The sequence below is a fragment of the Spodoptera frugiperda genome, chromosome 11 (assembly GCF_023101765.2).
Source record: "Spodoptera frugiperda isolate SF20-4 chromosome 11, AGI-APGP_CSIRO_Sfru_2.0, whole genome shotgun sequence".
Lineage (NCBI taxonomy): Eukaryota > Metazoa > Arthropoda > Insecta > Lepidoptera > Noctuidae > Spodoptera > Spodoptera frugiperda.
In genome coordinates this window covers 962,928-981,111 of record NC_064222.1, presented here as the reverse complement: position 1 = coordinate 981,111, position 18,184 = coordinate 962,928, and the positions used below count along the sequence as shown (strand labels likewise).

The following is an 18,184-nucleotide window of genomic DNA, read 5'->3' as shown; positions in this document are numbered from 1 at the left end:
AACCTTTTTTTTTACATTTGATGGGTAGACGTTTGGCCGCTATCTCACCTGATGGTAAGTGATGATGCGGCCTACGGTGGAGCACGTCTGCCCATAAGCAACCTATTCACTCGGGCCTTGAAGACACCCAGGTTATACCCATCAGGAAACACAGACTCCGGCAAGGAGTTCCACTCCCTAGCAGTTCGCACAAGGAAGCTTGAAGCGAAGCGCTTCATGCGAGTGGGTGGGATATCTACCATGAAGCGGTGACGCCTCGCCGATTGTTTTGTGGTTCGATGATGAAAAGGACTAGGGGGAATCAAGTTGTGCAATTCCCCCGCACACTCTCCGTAATAAACGGAACGGAACGGAAATGTATCCGGTAATAAACGGAAGGTTTGCAACCTTACGCCTGTGTTCGAGGCTTTGAAGCCGGGCCTCCACAAGCGCATCATCGTTGATGAGCTTCTTGGCACGCCTTTCGATTTGTTCTGGCGCATCGAGCTGGTATTTAGCCGAGCCGTCCCAAAGGTGAGAACAGTACTCCATACAAGACCGAACCTGCGCTTGGTACAGGCTCAGTAGCTGTTCCGATGTGAAATACCGTCTCACCCTCCAGAGGATGCCCAACTTCCTACCAGCCAGATGCGCCTTCGACTTTATACAACGTGTAACAAAAAGGGGGTATACATATCAATTGCACGGTTTCTAGATAACATAACAAACGATACAGGAAGGGTTTTTTAAACTCATGTTTTCATGGTACCATGTTATGAATTTTTTACAATCGCGCCGACGCGCGAATCAAAATTAGGTAGACAGGTACTAGGTGATCAGATTGACAGAAAAAATGTTTCGTAATATTAGCAAGTGATCCCTGCAGGGTTGTGACACGTTTGTATGATTTGAAATCAAGAACTATGCGATACCAAGTATTTGGTACTAATTTTTTTAAACATATTTTTTGCTGAAACTTTGTCTAGAGATTCTATTCAACCTGTATTCATCAGGGCTTCTTGATGTATATGGGTATTTTGTTACACCTTGTATACGAGCCGAAGTTTAGGGTAGGCGATAGAGTTACGCCCAGAAGCTCAAGATGATCCGATATTGGAACGGATACATCTCGGAAAGTAGGAGTCAGCGGAAATTGGCTCCGTTTGGCAGAGAATAGACACGCCTGGGTTTTGGTAGCATTGAACTTGACCAAGTTGGCGTCACCCCAATCGGAGACCGCCTTCAAGGAGGAGTTCAACCATTCGACCATGGATTCTTTTAGAGACTGGATCTGTGTTCCGCTAGTCCGCGCATCGGACACATACCTTTCAACAACTGTGCTGTCATCTGCATACCCAAATTCGTCGTTGATATGCAGCAAAAAGAGCGTTGCTGAAAGTACTGTCCCCTGAGGACTCCGGCGTTGATGCTAAATTGGTCAGACGAGCAGCCATCAATGACTACTCGGATTGACCGACCCCTTCCTTAGGGGTCGGTCAGCAATCCATCTGCACAGATCAGCGGGAAGTCCATATGCAGGAAGCTTGCCGATAAGGCTGTCGTGCCAAACCCTGTCAAAGGCCTTCGATATATCGAGAGAGACCGCTATTGCCTCCCCGTGCTTCTCTATGGCCTCGCTCCAAATACTGCTGATCGCTGAGGAGGTCGTTACCTTCAAGGTATGCCAGGAGCCTGTTGTTAAGTACACGTTCCGACGTGACTGAGATTGGTCGGTAATTGTTAGGGTCGGCACGACTACCTTTTTTGGGCACAGGCTGCACGTTGGCCTGCTTCCATGCAACCGGCACTTGACCAGTCTCAGGCGCACAGGTTTTTAAAACCACAGCTGAGATTCCGTCGGGTCCACTGGCCTTGTTCACGTCAAGATTACGCAACGTCTTGTATACCTCCTTCTATCGGATGCGAATTTTTGACATATTATTCGTCTCGCAAATTCTATGGAGAGAAGGAGGCAAAGCGCCACCAGTATCAAGACGTGAAGATTCCGCAAATAGAGAAGCAAACAGGTTTGTTTTCTCTACCGCGGTGTGTGCCAGCGTCCCGTTAGGCCCCAGGAGAGGTGGGAGTGAAGGGCGGCAGAAGTTCGATTCAACTTTAGTGCAAAACCGTGCAATTACTATGTTTTTAAGTTCTTTATTTTTTAATACAAATTGCTTGATTAACAATATTTGATTGATTTTCTTCATTTGTCACTAACTCCCCAGAAAAAATAGCAGTAAAAGCTTGACATAAATAAATAGTTGGAAGGTATCTCATATCGAAACTAGTCTTATGTTACCTTGACTTGAGCAATGTAACAATGAATACAATCGAAAGTACCACATTCAATAGTTTACTAGAGATACTTGTCGTAGAAAAGTATCGAAACGGGCACATTCGATAGTAGATTAAAATTTTTTGTCATAGAACACTATCGAAACTGGCACATTCGATAAAAAAGTAACCAGAAGTAACCAAGAAAAGTATCGAGTGTGTAATATTAGAAAAAGTATGATAATTATGAAAAACTACAGTAGATAGTATAAAACACTAATATTTTCCACGTTTGATATACTGGTAATATTGAATATACGAATTTCATGTTTAACAAAAATCTAAATCGAAACTTAGAATCGCTCTCCTGTAAAGTAGAGGTTTTGTAGTTTCGATAGTTTACGTAGGGGCCGTCGATTTGTTCTCGATAGTTGTGTGAGTTTGAAGTGAGATGGTGATGACATTATTTTGAAGTATATTACATAATTTAGTATGAAATTTTTTTTAGTATAAATCAGCGATCAGTTGCAAAACTGTAGGCTGATAATTTGGGTAATTATGGCGGGTAGGTGAAGGAACCAGTGTCCTCTCTGCCTTTTCAAAGCACATTCTTCATAAAATCCAATTTTATCAATATTATTTCATTTATATTTTATTGCTTAATAGTGTTTGATAGACTACAGTAAATTGCTTTGCTATGTTCATATTTTTTTTTTTATTTAATGCCTAGTGGCAGTTTATAATAGTCAATACTAGAACGAGCCAAGAGAAGTACTCAAATCTGAACAACTAGAGAATTATATTATTCATATTATTAATAAGTGCAATCTCACTTACACACACATGTACCTGACCATCTTTTCGGGTTCGAGTTATTCTCACAATTTTTTGTTTTCTTCTCACACCAATAGTAAGTCCTCCGGTAGTAATTTCGTCACAGATGTTTTCTATGCTAATTCTATTGTTTTTTTGTTAATTTTTATGTTCTTTTTCATGCTCGATTTATTCCGTTCGTCCGTTCGTTTTAGGATTAATGATAATTCTCCACTGGACGGGAATCTTCCGCTTAATTCCATCTTCTATATTGAATACTGTCTCGAAAGAATTGCAGATAAAAATTAACGGTTTATATAATTAAAAAAACGTTTAATTTGATTAGATTTTCTATTTTTGTTGTACATTTAAGTTAATCATTATTTATTTACTCATAAAAAACATGTTTTACTTATTACTTACAACCAGCTTAAATGACTAATTATAAATAGGTATACAAAGCTATAACAATGATAAAATTAGTATTAGTAATTTTTTTCTGATATATATATCTTGTCACCCTATCTTTATACATGGCAATCGATTGACTAATATTATTCGGCAAATTATTATATGTATTATCGTGTATTTCTTCTTTGGGTATTATTATTATATTAATTTATTAAGATAGGTGTTGACAGATAGTTTTTGTAAATAACATTCTATAATTTTTCTTCAAGTTAAGCCTGCAATCACGTAATAATATTAAAAAAGTAAATATTTAAAATAATCACAATAAATGATAACAAAAATCTCACAAAAATATTCCAATTTGCAACATTCAAAACATATTTCGAAATGGCAATCGCGTCGTTCTCAATTCAAAAGAATTCGAAATTCAACCTTTCAAATATTGTATGCCAGTGCCACCCTTTAAATCCATCTCGCGAATTAACGTTTAAAAAAAATACTGGCATAAATAAAAATTCGTAAAATGCAAGACGCTGGGGACCGGGGTGGTTCGAAATTCGAAAGTTTTTTGTCTCGATACGAATTCATTTCGGCTAATATTCGATTTTGATGACGACCAGTTTAAGTTGACATTTCGTGATTGAGATTTAATGACGTCACTAATGTATGACGTACGTATTATGTGGTTTTAATTGAATTTAAGAATGGTTCTGGTATTAAACAATTTGAATACTTATTGGACGTTGTTAGATTAGTTCAAAGATTTAAAAAAAATGGTTTCTAAGATTTTTAGTTTTTGTAGCAACACACTGATTTTAATGTTGTACTAAGATCATATCTAAGGTTAGGCTATTTATAAAAAGCAATCACACATTTCAACGAGTATGCTGGATGTTTTTAATAAAATTAACTTCTAAAACTAAAAAAAATATATTGTTATAATATAAGAATCTTACGTAAAAAATTTCACCAAACAATCGCAGCTCAATTTAAACTGGAACATTACACATCACTGCCCCGAAGCGAGCTAACTAAAAAATTTTAAGCTGTCATTAATTCGGGACATAATAATTCGCCCCTCCCCCCTCCTGTGGGAATGGGGGGCGATTAATCTGTGTTTAATGTCGCCCCCGAAAATATAAAAAAGTATGTAGCTAATCAACAGATTGGCAACGTTTTATGCCTCGGGGTGTGTGAAGAGCCCTTTGTCGAATTTTTTGTTTGTTTACACTTTTTTTCTGCTTTTTACCCCTATCTTGTAGTTATTTACATGATATTTTATTTTGGAATTATTGCTTAACATTTTTGTCATAAATTGGTAAAATAAAAGAGCATGATATGGAACAAATAATAGCAAAATCTATGGGACTGGTAAATTTTGCAAAGGATTTGGTCTAAATTAGATATCTATCTGATAATTCATAGGAAAAACCTAAAAACAATAAGTCTAAAATATAACCATACTATTAAAAAAGACAAGAACTGAAGAAATAAGTAACACGTTATTGATAATAGACACTTGACATCAGTTCTGATGAGAAAAAAAATATCACCCAATCATAGAAATGTAAGACAAAATGAATGATACATTTTAACTCTATATTGCGCAAAAACGATACAAAACCTGAATTCTAAAAACAACATACAAAACAAACTTATCAAACAAACTCACCACTCCAGAAAAACTCAAATCAGTAACTCAAAAAATTCAATTGCCATCGAATCGGAGTGAAATATTTCGAATAATTTCCATTCCGGATTAGCATAGCTAATAAAATTACTTGACATCAAACAAGTAATCAATATTAAAGAGCATTGAAATCGTATCGTTACAGGGCTGGGCTATCACCAGTCAAATTGCCCTCACGGTCCATGGCTGGAAAAAAATTAAATTTGCCAAGTCGATTTCATTTTTCATTAATTCATTGCGAAGGATCCTTCGGAGGTATGGTTGCTGGATGTGGTAGTTGTAGATTGAAACTAAATTTTTTTTTTTTTTTTTTGTAAGTGGAAAAGGGTTTTAATAGTTTTCACTAACTTGTTTCATGTCATGTGATATTGTGAGTAACAATGAAACATAGCTACCTATTTATTATTAGTCATTAGTCCTTAAGTTGTGTGCCCAACACAGTGTCCTTAATTTTTACCTTATGATATTATTATATAAGAACTATATTACAATAAAGAAAGCCATAAAGAATTTATTTATAATCAACCTCTTCAGTCAGAATTGACGACACTTAGGTGTTACTTTACTATACTGATTAGATAGTCATAGACATATTTTTCTTATATTAAATTTAGTTTTACTGCTTATTATAACATAGATTGATAATTTTTAAATTACCTACTTTCAGTAATATACTCCAACAGGTTAAGTCCATTATCATGTGAAAATTATTTTAAGTTAAGCATTTTCCATTGCAGTAATACTTTTAACGTCCAAATCACAATTAATCACAAATAGTCACATCCAGTGCATTTAAATCTTCGTGTCCCCAGTCGATACAGAGTTCCTATATAAAATTTCCCTCAGGGTTCTCTGGTTCAAAAAATACGGTTTTTTTTTTCTTTACACAAGACTCTGTTTAACCCTCAAATGGTGGCTAATTTCGAGACGAGATGGTTGATTAATTATTGATAGACGCTTGCGAGATCGACTCCAACTCCTGTTTGTCTTAAATGTTAATTTTTCTCTTTTAATCCCTTGGCGGCCATGTTTTTTTATAAGGGATGATATTGTTACGCGTCGATATTTTTGGACGAGAAAAAATTGTCTTGTGTTTTTTGGTGTTAATTTTTTAAATGTTTTATTCACGTATTGTTAATTGTTTATTCATCTTAATTGTTTAAATAGATTATTAGTAGTTTAAAATACACAATATGAGAGCAACCTGGTCTTGGAAATCATATTTTCTTAACTAATTCTCCTTAAATCATAGTAAAATGTAATCGAATAATCAACAGAAAAAATCTTAATGCTAAGTCATATGAAATATGTAATAGACAATCATCCCTAAAACCTAAGACTCATAACACTATCTAAGCACCTCCAATCAATAACCAATACCCACAAAAAAAAAACAAAAGAACCCACAAGATCAATAAAGAACACACGCCGTAACCGCATAGGACGGAAGCGTGGACAGCCGAGCCGCAAGCAGGCATCTCCCGCGACCGGCCAAGTGTGGCCATCACAAAGACAGCCGTCACGATACCAACCGCGCACAATGCTTGCGTGTCGCGTGACAGATACACAATCGGAGACGTGACCCGTTTGTGTACAGCGTGTTTGTTTAAGCTATGGTGGTTTTAAGTAGAGTGTTTGTGTGTATAATTTGGATTGTTGAATAGATTATTTAAAAAAAATATTGAATTGAATGATGGGGTATGAAAATTTAAAATCTATTTAGTCCGTCAGTTAGATAATCAAAAAATATTAGACACGTATTTTTTATTTTATCGTTCAAGAATACAATACTTACATAAAACGAATCAAAGTATAGGAGTGGGTGCTAAATACGTTACTATTGAGTATAAAACGTACACAAAAATTACTTCACGCGATATTTCAAATCAATGTATTGTCGAAAGTACTTTCTTTATTTCTGTAAGAAAATAAATAAATCACGTGTCTTTTTATAATAATCTACCAGTCTCTGATCATAGTTTACTAGTTCAAATTCCTACTTAAAAGTCTAAATAACAAACAACGTGACAAATAAAACAAACAAAAACCTTATTCTCCAATTGACTCAAAATAACATTCATCAATCTCAAGGAAACGGGTCGCCATCTTTAAAAAAGAGGCAAGAAAGACTATAGACGCGTTTCTAAGCAACCCACAATTATTTGTAAGTAAACAGTTATGAGAATACACGTTATTTTACAGTGAGAAGCCAAACTAATGCTTGGAACAAGGGTTGAGAAAAGAGTTGTACGTAGGTTCGACTCAACCCTCTTGAGAATACCTACTATGTTTTTTCTTTTATACGAAAGGTGATGCCCCTAAATTAAAGTATACACCCACCACAGATGACCTTGAATTCCAAGTTAATTAGAAGTTTTCCTTCTGATTGGTCGTGTTGAGGAGATTTTCCAGGAAAATTTTGTGCCTACTGCAAACATGTCTCCTTTTATTTTTTGTTTGAAATATGGTCTAATGAACTTTTTTTTATGTTAAATGGGCCGACGTTTGGCCGCTATCTCGCCTGATGGTAAGTGATGATGCGGCCTACGATGGAGCACGTCTGCCCATAAGCAACCTATTCACTCGGGCTTTGAAGACACCCAGGTTATACCCATCAGGAAACACAGACTCCGGCAAGGAGTTCCATTCCCTAGCCGTTCGCACAAGGAAGCTTGAAGCGAAGCGCTTCGTGCGTGTGGGTGGGATATCCACCATGAAACGGTGACGCCTCGCCGATTGTCTTGTGGTTCGATGATGGAAAGGACTAGGAGGAATCAAGTTGTGCAATTGTGGTATATTATTTGAAACTCTTCCTCATTGGTAAAGAGATATCTGTATTTGAACACTTTTTTCCAATAAATTTTTGCTAATTTCTACGTAGCTGCATCATGCAAAAACATAGAAAATGCCCAATTTATGGTATAACGTCTGCCTACGTACCTTTTTTAAGGGGGGCAAATCATCCAACTACTTCTCTCACCTTAAGCAAGGCGAGAGGGAGTGTCAGACTCTTACTGACTAAAAACCACCCCATTCCTCCTCCAGCTTTCCGAGCCAGAGCCCCGGTAAAGCCGCTAGGTAGTCCGCGGCTGCCTACGTATCTTAAACTTCCAAAGTCACATTCAAATTCATATAACAGTATTTGTAAATCATTAGTTACAAAATATTTTACATGATACTTTACTTCATACAATAGGGGTTTAAATTAAATAAAAAATAGACAAAAAAATGCCCAAAAAAATAACATCACCCTCTAAACAAAACAGGTAGACGAGAGCAATCTAAGCGTCCATTCAATAAAACAAGAACAAGTCACACTCCGCATCGGTCATACATCGGTAACTGTATTCAGGCTGTTTGAATAGTTCACTGCTGGACAAAAGATGGAGCCGCTATTGGGTTACCCCACTATTATCTGGGTCAGTGGCCAGGAAATGGAATAATGGAAGGAAAATGACAAAAGTATCGTTGTCATTTGTTTTTGGGATGGAATACGTATTGATAATATTTTAATTATAATATATATGTATACTACTTTTAAGATGAGCCTGTCTCGTTGGTCAAGTTTCAAGGACAAGGGGTCTTGGGTTCAATTCCTTGGTTGGGGAAAGCATAGTTGTGCTTTTTTCGGTTTTTCGAAAATGTCTCAGTAGTAGCACCGAGTCTGGAATTGTGCCCAGTATGTGGCACTAGACCAACCCCCTATTACATGGGACTTATAACACAAATGGTGTGTGGCTATTATATTGTATAGCGGCATTACGTACCGTTATGTGCACCTCTGCCCACGTTTCGGGGATAAAAGGCGTGACGTAGACGTTGTCTAACAAACGTCATCACATCACTAAAATTCTTCTCTCTTCAATCTGCTCTGCACGAATAGACCAAAAAATAAAAACCCTCACATTAATTTTCAAACTACAAACATAACAAATTCCAATACCCATAACACAAGCGCTTAAAATATCGATTGCACAATTCCTAGCTAAAAAACTAGGTAATAGAAGCGTGCATTTGCATTATGTGTGCAGGAAACATCATTTCACGATCCGACTGTCAGTTGTCTTAGCTGATAACATGGTTTCCTTCCTTCATTTACATTTGGAAGGTCACGCGTCAACCGACATGGCATCAGCTACATATTTTCTGAACTAGGAATATGATATGACCTTTTCCATCTAGCTATTTTTAGGTTCAATTTATGTTCGTTCTGCCTTTAGTTCTTGGATAGTGATTGTTTTAAATGTTGTGACTGGTATATCTCTGAAATGGTTGGACAGATTTTAACGGGTGTTTTACTGCACAATAGGTGATGTACTAAGGAGTGATTTAGGCTACTTTTATTTAAAAAAATATATATTTAAATTAGATAAAAATCAGTCATTGTTCTATGTGGACGAAGCCATGGGCAACAGCTGGTTAACTAAAGTGGGTCTTAGGGTAAGTAAAATTTGTAGTAGTTCTTATTTTAGATTATACCTGATTGGTAGCGTTAGACGTTAATTATCACGGTAGAGTAAGTGCCCTTGTGGATTTGATTATGATATTTCACAAAAAACTTCTAAAAGAAAGAAAAACATTCTTGAAGTGAAGAAAAATAAATCACATATAGACGCAAAGACGGTAATTTGTCTAAAAATAACCACTAGTAACAATCATGTTTAGAAACCACTAACACAATAAAATATTAACAACAACAAAATAAACAGCACAACTTACAGAAAAAAAAGATTCGATACCCAACCGACTAAATTATTAAGAGACCAACATAAAAAATATCCAGAGAGGCATTGGAAGATTGAAAGGGGGAAATCACTTAACTTAGGCAATTTATTGCTAAATCTCACCCGCGGGAGATTCCGTGGTCAGACTAACAACATCAGCCGGTGGAAAACTTATAACCTTGGGAAATTGTGCCCAGTTGGGCCCAAATTGATGTGCTGAAGATTGGGGGTGTTTTTTCAAAGGATATCCCTGACTTATTGATTTAAATAGGTTGTAGGTTGGTTGGGATTTTGGTGGTGAAATTGTTTTTAAAAGGCTTGAGGTGTAGTAGGTAATTTGATTTGGACATAATTATGTTTTATTGATGACTTGCATAATTATAAGTTTTTAAACTGACATGGTTACTAGTAATATCATTAGAACTTAAATGATTAAAACAGTGCCGAGATATCGGAAACGCACAAAAACTAATAAACATGGTAAATATCCCGTTTTAAGTTCTATTGAATTGCATAATTATTAAAATCGGTAGATATTTTATGGACAAGTCCAATGTCATGACTTATACATATAATGCTGCATTAATGTGTTGACTTGTATTAAACCCGTATTGCTATAGGTACTTAGTATCCAAAGCATTACACAGTAAACAAAAACTAAGACACCAATAATAAGAAAGCGTATCGTCAAACCGTTTATCCCTGAAGCGGCAGGCAGAGGTGCACATTATAGCACGTAATGATACTGTACATCCAATTTTCATCGTTTGTCATAAGAAACTTCAAATTAAAAGTCTTGTTTACCTGACTAGGAAATACAATCAAACTAAGCCCATTACTATAGCAAACACTAGACCATCAAAATGCCAAAAGAAAAACAAACCATTCCACCAAGAAAATCCAAAAGATAATTGATGGACATCCATTTATCCAAAATTACCAACATTCAATATCAAACAAGCTCATCTGAAATACAATCTCTTGTTGATTCGAAGATATTTTTTATTTCGGACCTCCGCACTGATCGCATCACGTCTCAAGGCGATTTGAGGGTTAACTGGCAAATCGGTGGCCATTGATGGCGTATGAAACTTATCAACCCCTTTGGGAATGGGGATTTATTGTCCATGTTAGTAAGTGATAGCCTGAAGGTTAAGGTGGTGGTTTTATAAGAGGATGTACTTTCCGAATTTGGTCTGTGAGAAGGTGATTTTGCGAGTCGTTAAGTGCGGGAGAGTCATGCAGTCTAGGAGTGTTTGTATGACATGATTTCGGGATTCTTCTAAAGTTCTTCATTAGCTTTAAAAGAAAATATTTTAAGAAAATGACGCCCTGATCCAAATTTTAAGATGAATTGATTATCTGTGTTAATGCAATTAAGTTTGTAATGAATTAGAGCAGTAGAAAAATACATATTAATTTCTAAAAGACTGGCTACGCTTACAATCAGGTGATGCATCTGCTCGTTTGCCTCCAATCCTATAGGCATTCTTTATAACGTAAGATACTACTGTTTTATTACTATTAATTAACGAAAAATGATGACTAATTGCTGAACAAAATTGTTTATCGATCAGTACAACCCTCAAAGGCAATTTACACTAACAAGTGCGAAGAAAAACAAACTCCAGACACCATTATATCCACCGAATCGTTCAACAAATCATAAAATACCATAAAATGGAATGACCTGACAGATTTGGAGCTATTCTTGCGAAACAATATGCCTGTATCTACGGAGATCACCTTATCGGACCGAGGGAAAGGGTACTGACGAATAAATATACGCAGATAAAAAATAAAGTTATTTTTTCCAAACGTCGAATGATAGGAGTGTCTGTTACACCGAAGTGTGTTTGGATAGTTTTTTGTATAAAAGGAAATTGTATGGAAATGTGTAAATTTGAATGTGAATTTAAAGTCGGTATAGCACCAAATAAATTGTTGAAATGAAATTCATATCCTAGGCTGCGGACTGCCTAGCAGGTTACCGGAGTTTCGGCTCGAATAATAGGAGTAGAAACGGGGTGGTTTTTAGTCAGTAAGAGTCTGACACTCCTCTTGTCTCAATTAAGGCGGTAGCAGTAATTAGATCATTTCCCACCAAAAAAAATGCACACAAATAATAATTTTATTGTCTTAATTGATTATACTGTTATGTTCAATTGAGTTGCATCTATGACACCTGCTACTATAGAGTAGGTACATCAAAATTAAAACCTACCATTAAACAATTCCACTTTCCAAACACTCAAAAAATAGACCTACATATCGAAAAAACAAATTCGTTACTGAATGGTCTAACTTCACTATAAAGTGCGGACGGCCGGGGGCAAGTGGGTTAAAATGGAACATAGCGCAATAAAACACCCCTTCTGTCCATAAATATTCGAGTTCGGAAGTTGCTCTGTTAGCGGTCGGATATTTTTTCCTCCGTCCACTCTATTTTGCGGATACTCAATGGGGTGTCCTTATTTATTTGTTTCGAAAGTATCGGGAATTTCTGATACTTAGCGGATTTATGACTTCGAATGTATGCTAGGTATTTTGTGAGAGAAAATATGGTTGGGTTTGGTGATTAATTTCTTGTTTTATATTTTTGGGTTTTGTTTATGAATGATTGATTGTTGTGTTGATTTGTTTTTAATTTATTTCTGTTATATACAATATGTAAGCGGTATTTAAATTTATTGAGTTTATTAGTTAAAATAAAGTTTAATAACCATGATTCATCAACGTTTTGATTCAACTGTAGTTTTAAATCTTACAAACATACAGGATGAAAAATCTAATTTGACACATAAATATCACAAAATTTAGATTGCAGAATCTTATGTATTTAATGTAAACCAGCTCTATGGTGGATCAATTGTAATTTTCTAGTAAAAAAAAATATTATTAATTTATGATTTCTGAATTTCAAACTTGAGAGTATGGTGAAATTTGAATCTGTGCAGCATGTCTCACTCTATATTACAATAGGATTAATTTGACACCCAGCAACCACTGGAACTCTAGCTATAGCTCCTATCTACCATTTTGGTAAATAAGAATGATACAAATAGTGTAACATGCCATGTAGAATATGCTTTAAGGTCACCAAAATACAAAATCGTATACATCTCAAGTTTTATAGGCGTCGTTATCTTATTTCATCATAAAATATTTCGTGGTCACGACTTCCTTTTCCGACGACCCTTCGACTTGACATTCAAATTGCCACTATTTTTCACAAACATATTTTATTATATTGCAAGATCCCAATAAAGATATAAAAATATCGTCTTGGAAAGCCCATTGGCCCTGGGCATTGTGTAAATCTGTCTCAATAGAAATAGGGAAAATAGCCGTTTAACCCTCTCCCACCCTTACGAACAAATGTATCTTTTTATCCCCCTGATATTCGGTAAAAAACGAACTAAGGCTTTAAATTAAAAACTTGGTAAAAGTTTCCCTTGATTTGTGAACGTGGTTAAATTAAAAGTATTGACTCAATTAAAATATACTTTTTGTTCGAAAGTTCGTACTAATTAATTGGTTTGTTTTTGTAAGGTTTTAATTATTGAGATTGTATTTTTCGTAGAGATTCAGTCAAATAATGTGGTTTTCCTTTGTTGAATTTGTTTTAATGACTTTCCTGTTGGTGCAATGGAATTACTCTCCTATTCTTTTCAAGACCCTATATTGAATTTTCTTCATAAAAAATCTGAAAGAGTTGAAACATCTGTATCATTCAACCCATGTTTCAATTGAGTTTAAAACTCCCGAATTCAAACAAGAAGACTTTAATCAGTCTAAGAAAAGTCACGTATAAAATTAAGAACCGCAATTCCAATGAGCGCATCAGAACACCAATAAAGACAGAACGAGTGAAGAATGTTAGCAATTTAAATTTTTGATTCCAACTCCAATGGAATGCTCGTGACTTTCCAGCGCTGCAATATCTGAGCCCTTTTTAATAAAGTTAGACGTTATATAAGAATAAATTCGCTGAAAGCGCTGCCAGTGACAGGGGCACGGAAGTCATAAACCACCGAAGATGTTGATTGAGTGAGAAACGAGAATTCGGTAGGAGCAATTACGGGTTTATTGGGAAAAATTGCTAATGTCACCGATAGCTTACTTCCTCAGTAAGCTCTCCTGTCACTCTTCTAAAAGTTAATTAGTCATTGCGACTGAGATGGTAAAGGGTTGGTTTAAAATGGTATTTCGACAATTTGTTGCATGATTTAACCAATTTTTTTAAATGTAATGATGTTTAATTATTTGCTTTTGAAAATTTACTAGTGTATTATTATTTGATTTTTTATGTATCATTACTTACTCGTAGTTAATCGTATAACAAAACTATACGGAGGTATCCGAATGTGCCTAATTTGTTACTATATCAGACTTGTGATTATCAAAGCTGCTATAATGACTAATGTTAAATCTTATTTTCCTTCTCATTAACAAAAACACTCAATAATAACTTTCCACACCAGTTATTTATAGGAAAGAGTCAAACAACGCCTAATTAAATGAAAATTCTAATAATATTGAACCCACATTGCACATAAACTAAACAGGGGACGTAAACAGGTGGGCACCAAACACAAATACAAGTAACTCTAACAAAAGAAAAGCCCGGCTTTTATAAAATTAAAAACGCAGCACAAGTAATGATATTAAAATTCAACGCTTAAGGTGTGGCCTTTAGATGAGCGAGAGCGGAAAATATGTGAGAAAATTATTTAAAAATAATTACGGCGATATGAAATATATGAGTCAAAATGTTTATAGATTATTGTATATGGCTGTGCATTTAGGGCAACTTATGCTGGAAAATAAATAAAAATATAAAATAAGTTCCCTAAGAATTTAGACATGGACCAGAATATGCAACGCCAAAAATCACATTTCATAGGTCACATTTGTGAAACAAATCTTGTTTTTTAAATGCAACATCTTGTTAATTTTTAATAAATCTAACCTTATTATATGGGACTTATAGGATGTATTGTGAAAAATGGCTGAACATTGTGCAGTGGCATTACGACCCATAATGTGCACCTCTGCCTACCTCTTCATGGACAAAAGAATATGAATTTATTTTATTTCATGCCGATAATTATCTAAATAATTTTACTTTAGTAAACACCACATTTAACTACACTAAAATCAATCACAAGCTCCAAATCGCTGTTTTCATAGCCGACCCTAACGTACAGTGCAAACGGACATAATATTTGTTTTAAACAGAGCCAGCGTGCCCACGTAAACTTATTAAAATATTTCCAGTTATATTTAATTAGTGTTTCTGTGCCATTCGTCCCCCACTCTCCTCTAGCTCAGGTGTATCGCAGATTCGGCTTTGGCTGTACATTTTTTTTTTATTAGAATTAATTAATTTCTGTAATTATGTTTTCTTTTAGACCTTATTAGGAGACGGTCGTAAAGTTTCTTTGTTTGTTTGTTTGGTGTTGTGATTTTAATTCTTATTTGATTTTGATTTCTTTAAAAACTTCTTCCCCACTAGGAATTTATCCTGTATCGTGGGTGCATTCCAACATAGAATTTCATATGACATCCAGAACCGAAGCAACAATTGGTAGATCACACAAAGAGTTGCTTTGTAGGGGAATCGAATCCGATACATATCAAATCCCCAATCCTTAAATTCGTAAACCATCCAAAAGGCCTGTTTACTTGCTTGCGGCTGCGTTCTGGGTGTCCAATGGCAGCGGCGATTGCTTACCATCAGGTGACCCGCATACTAGTTTTCAGGCTTATAACATTAAAAAAACTTAAGTTCTTCGATGTACCATTGATAACAATTTTAAAATAAAATAAACGCTAGTTCCTCCATAGATACGTAAAACGTAAATTAAACACGCCTAAATGAAGATATGCAAGCAACGAGTCACCGCTTATTATTTGTGAAGCAACGGAAATTCCCGACGGAGCAACGGAATCGTACGTGTAACTTTAGAAAAATGTAAAATAATGTGAAAATTTACAAATAAACTGTGCACCGTGGAGATGTATATGTATTATTATGTTGAATGCTGGTTCCGTATATCGTATGCAGATAGCAAATGGTGATTATAAAGATCACAGGGTAATCTTCTAAAGGTGATTATGACAAAAATACCAATAACGGTTTTTTTTTTGAGTCGGGACAGTCATCAATGTCTTATTCCACCTTGGGCGAGGTGAGAGGGAGTTTCAGACTTTTACTGACTAAAAACCACCCCGTTCCTACTCCTGCTTTTCGAGCCGAAGCCCGGTAACCCACTAGACAGTCCGCAGTGCAATAACGGTATAAATGTTTTTGTCTAAAAGCCCAAAAGCATAATATATACTAATACATATTCAATATTCAACCATTCAACAGAAAACTGTCAAAACTAAAGCAAATATAAACTAAACTAAAAAACCTCTTTAGAATAGTAAAATTTTCCGACGCACCCCTAAAAATACGAGAAAAAAGCAAAGTACAATAGAAGCACAGGTCACACCTGCGCGCGTATTATTTCATAATTTAGAGAACGGACCGCGAAGCTAATGATGTTTTTATTTTATGTTACATTACGGTGTGATTGAGGACGTGCATAGGTCGCTACGTTTCCGCATTTTTATAAAAGTATAAAAATTGTGTAGGTAATTAAATTTATGTTTATTTTTTTCGTTGTAATGGAGTTTGGAATGTATGTTTTTGGTAATAAGGTGCTTTTTTGGAAGGTAAGGCATATAATATGATACAGACGTTATCTGTCCTACTTTCAGTACCTACATAAATGTCTTTAATTGATTAGCTATTGATGGTATAAAGATTAATAATTGGTTTTGTTAATTTTGGGGTAAGTATCTAGAAATGCGGATCATTCTGATTTAAAATATTTATAGTCTTCAACATGTCTTGAAATTACTATTTCCTAATCAAATCTAAATACAATTTAACTTAGGTACTATTGAATCTATTCTGACGCCAAATTGACTACAACTACTCCAAATATCACCTTTTTTAAGGTATCATCCAATGACTTCTATCACCTTGGGCGAGGCAAAAGGGAGTGTCACACTCTTACTGACTAAAAACCACCCCGTACCTACTCCTGCTATTCGAGCCGCAACCCTGGTAACTCGCTAGTTCCAAATATCACCTAAAACCTAAAAAGACACCCAAAAGAGCCAGTAATTTACCCAAAAAAAGTAACTTTAAAAAAATAACAACAGAACTTCGAAAAGAACAGTTTAAAAAGTAAACAGGTACACAAGACACTTGGTTCTTAAGAACTGGGTATCAAAAACGCATCAAAGATTACGCGACTACCATCGGGCGCAAACGCAAATAAATGAGCTTAAAATTTAAAATTATAATGGGATTGTGTATCCGGTGACACAAATGTGTGGAGTTTGTTACTAACGACTTGGGCTGAGACGACGAGCTGACGGACAGAGCTGTTGAGTTGCTGTTTGTTGTTTATTTTTTGGGGTTTAAGATGATCATGGTTTGTGGGTGGTTTTTATGGGAGATGTTTGCTATAAAGCACTTGGTAGGTAAGTATCTAACCTGGAGCTGCGGACGACGTAACAGGTTACCGGGGCTCCGGCTTAAAGAGCAGGAGTAGGAACGGTGTGGTTTTTAGTCAGTAAGAGTCTGACACTAACTCTCGCTTAATCTAAGATGGGAGAAGTCATAGGATGATTTTTCACCTTTCACAAAAAAAGATGTAAGTTTCTTAAACTATTTTGTTACCTCATTAAGCCAATACACACGAACCTGTATGAATTCGTTTATTTTTTAAAATACCTCTGCTAGTCCTAATATGTCATTTAAGTAAACTAATCCGTTTCTGTTTTCCTGTAGGCATCAGACATACCTACATTTTCTTCGAAGGCTGCCTTTTCTTTATAATATTTTCAGTTACCTACATCATTATTTCTTCACCAATCACATACAAAAACTTTTTAACTACAGTGTTGACTCCACGGCACCCCTGTCGTATAGTTTTACCTGCCATCTCGCGGCAACTAATTGTGAGTGCGGATAAAGTATGGTGTGTAAGATGGCCTTAGTGGTGCGATTGCATCACCGCAGTGTGTAACTACCCTATGCGTCTCTGGGGCTCGTATTCCGCCACTACTCGTACGATGAAAATGGGGAAAGAAAATTTAAGTTTTTGAATGTTAATTTTTTTTCGTCTAAATTTTGAGGATTTTTTATCTTTTCTGCCCAAAAATCCTCATTGGATTAGTGGTAATCCTTTTAATATGTTGTAATACGCAGATATAATATCGGGATCAGTTT

At 35.6% G+C, this 18,184-nt stretch overlaps 1 long non-coding RNA gene across 1 annotated transcript; it reads right to left on the bottom strand.

Moving 5' to 3' along the window:
* On the bottom strand, positions 1-7,953 carry LOC126911224 (uncharacterized). The gene is made up of 2 exons (XR_007705750.1): positions 7,743-7,953; positions 1-102 (listed from the first exon to the last, which is right to left on the bottom strand). It is a non-coding gene; the product is annotated as an uncharacterized LOC126911224 (long non-coding RNA).
* Between the last annotated feature and the right edge of the window lie 10,231 nt (positions 7,954-18,184).